Here is a 2500-nt window from a genome sequence, read left to right on the forward strand (position 1 = left end):
GTGTGTGTGAGCTGTGTGTGTGTAGCTGTGTGTGTGTAGCTGTGTGTGTGTAGCTGTGTGTGTAGCTGTGTGTTGTAGCTGTGTGTGTAGCTGTGTGTGTGTAACTGTGTGTGTTGTAGCTGTGTGTGTGTAGCTGTGTGTGTAGCTGTGTGTGTGTAGCTGTGTGTGTAGCTGTGTGTGTAGCTGTGTGTGTGTAGCTGTGTGTGTAGCTGTGTGTGTAGCTGTGTGTGTGTAGCTGTGTGTGTGTAGCTGTGTGTGTGTAGCTGTGTGTGTAGCTGTGTGTGTGGCTGTGTGTGTGTAGCTGTGTGTGTAGCTGTGTGTGTAGCTGTGTGTGTGTAGCTGTGTGTGTGTAGCTGTGTGTGTAGCTGTGTGTGTAGCTGTGTGTGTAGCTGTGTGTGTAGCTGTGTGTGTAGCTGTGTGTGTGGCTGTGTGTGTAGCTGTGTGTGTAGCTGTGTGTGTAGCTGTGTGTGTGTAGCTGTGTGTGTAGCTGTGTGTGTGTAGCTGATGTGTGTAGCTGTGTGTGTAGCTGTGTGTGTGTAGCTGTGTGTGTGGCTGTGTGTGTGGCTGTGTGTGTAGCTGTGTGTGTAGCTGTGTGTGTAGCTGTGTGTGTGGCTGTGTGTGTGGCTGTGTGTGTAGCTGTGTGTGTAGCTGTGTGTGTAGCTGTGTGTGTGTAGCTGTGTGTGTGTGTAGCTGTGTATGTGTAGCTGTGTGTGTAGCTGTGTGTGTGTAGCTGTGTGTGTAGCTGTGTGTGTGTAGCTGTGTGTGTAGCTGTGTGTGTGTAGCTGTGTGTGTGTAGCTGTGTGTGTGTAGCTGTGTGTGTGTGTAGCTGTGTGTGTAGCTGTGTGTGTAGCTGTGTGTGTAGCTGTGTGTGTGTGTAGCTGTGTGTGTAGCTGTGTGTGTAGCTGTGTGTGTGGCTGTGTGTGTAGCTGTGTGTGTAGCTGTGTGTGTAGCTGTGTGTGTGTAGCTGTGTTTGTGTAGCTGTGTGTGTAGCTGTGTGTGTGTAGCTGTGTGTGTGTAGCTGTGTGTGTGTAGCTGTGTGTGTGTGTAGCTGTGTGTGTGTAGCTGTGTGTGTAGCTGTGTGTGTAGCTGTACCGCGTGAGCCGCGTGTGGCGTCCAGTAGCAGATGGATGTGGAGGCGAGGATCTGGGCTGGCGAGAGAACGCCGAACTGCCTGACGCAGCGCATCCACCTGGACATCGTAGTCACTCAGTCAGTCACTCAGTGAGTCACTCAGTCAGTCACTCAGTCAGTCACTCAGTCAGTCAGTCACTCACTCAGTCAGTCACTCAGTCACTCACTCAGTCAGTCACTCACTCAGCCAGCCAGTCACTCACTCAGTAAGTCACTCACTTAGTCAGTCAGTCACTCACTCAGTCAGTCAGTCAGTCACTCAGTCAGGATCTGTGCTGGCGAGAGAACGCCGAACTGCCTGACGCAGCGCATCCACCTGGACATGGCAGTCAGTGAGTGACTGACTGAGTGACTGACTGAGTGACTGACTAAGTGACTCACTCACTGAGTCAGTCACTCACTTAGTCAGTCAGTCAGTCACTCACTCAGTCAGTCACTCACTCAGTCAGTCACTCAGTCACTCAGTCAGTCAGTGACTCAGTCAGTGACTCAGTCAGTCACCCACTCACTCACAAATAGATACACCCACTCACCCTCCCCACTCACCCCCATCACCCCCATCGCCCGCACCACCCTCACCACCCCCATCACCGTCACCACCCTCACCACCCCCATCACCCCATCACCACCCCCATCACCCCCATCGCCCCCATCACCCCCATCGCCCGCACCACCCCCATCACCCCCATCACCCCCATCACCCCTCACCAGCTCGCTCTCCATGTCTCCCGTTCCCAGGTAGAGCGAAGCCATCACGATCCTCCTCTTAGCTGTGCCGATGCCTTCCTGTGGGATACACTCACCACTCACTCACCACTCACTCACTCACTCACCACTCACTCACTCACTCACCACTCACTCACTCACTCACTCACCACTCACTCACTCACCACTCACTCACTCACCACTCACTCACTCACTCACACACAGAAGACACTCACTCACTCACCACTCACTCACTCACTCACAGACACTCACTCACCAATCACTCACTCACTCACCACTCACTCACCAATCACTCACTCACTCACCACTCACTCACTCACTCACCACTCACTCACTCACTCACAGACACTCACTCACTCACACACAGACACTCACTCACCAATCACTCACTCACTCACTCACCACTCACTCACTCACTCACCACTCACTCACTCACCACTCACTCACTCACTCACCACTCACTCACTCACTCACTCACACACAGACACTCACTCACCAATCACTCACTCACTCACCACTCACTCACCAATCACTCACTCACTCACCACTCACTCACTCACTCACAGACACTCACTCACTCACACACAGACACTCACTCACCAATCACTCACTCACTCACTCACCACTCACTCACTCACCACTC

The 2500-nt window shown here is 52.9% G+C and overlaps 1 long non-coding RNA gene across 1 annotated transcript in view; it reads right to left on the reverse strand.

The window, feature by feature from the left end:
• Window positions 1–1091: 1091 nt before the first annotated feature.
• LOC144954851 (uncharacterized) overlaps window positions 1092–2500 on the reverse strand; it is a 4057-nt gene continuing 2648 nt past the window's right edge. Inside the window, exons 2-3 of the long non-coding RNA XR_013641402.1 lie at window positions 1840–1917; window positions 1092–1189 (exon numbers count right to left, since the gene is read on the reverse strand). This is a non-coding gene — a long non-coding RNA (uncharacterized LOC144954851). The remainder of the gene's footprint in view (window positions 1190–1839; window positions 1918–2500) is intronic.

This window comes from Lampetra fluviatilis, unplaced genomic scaffold, assembly GCF_964198595.1.
Source record: "Lampetra fluviatilis unplaced genomic scaffold, kcLamFluv1.1 SCAFFOLD_1350, whole genome shotgun sequence".
In the NCBI taxonomy this organism is placed as follows: Eukaryota; Metazoa; Chordata; class Hyperoartia; order Petromyzontiformes; family Petromyzontidae; genus Lampetra; species Lampetra fluviatilis.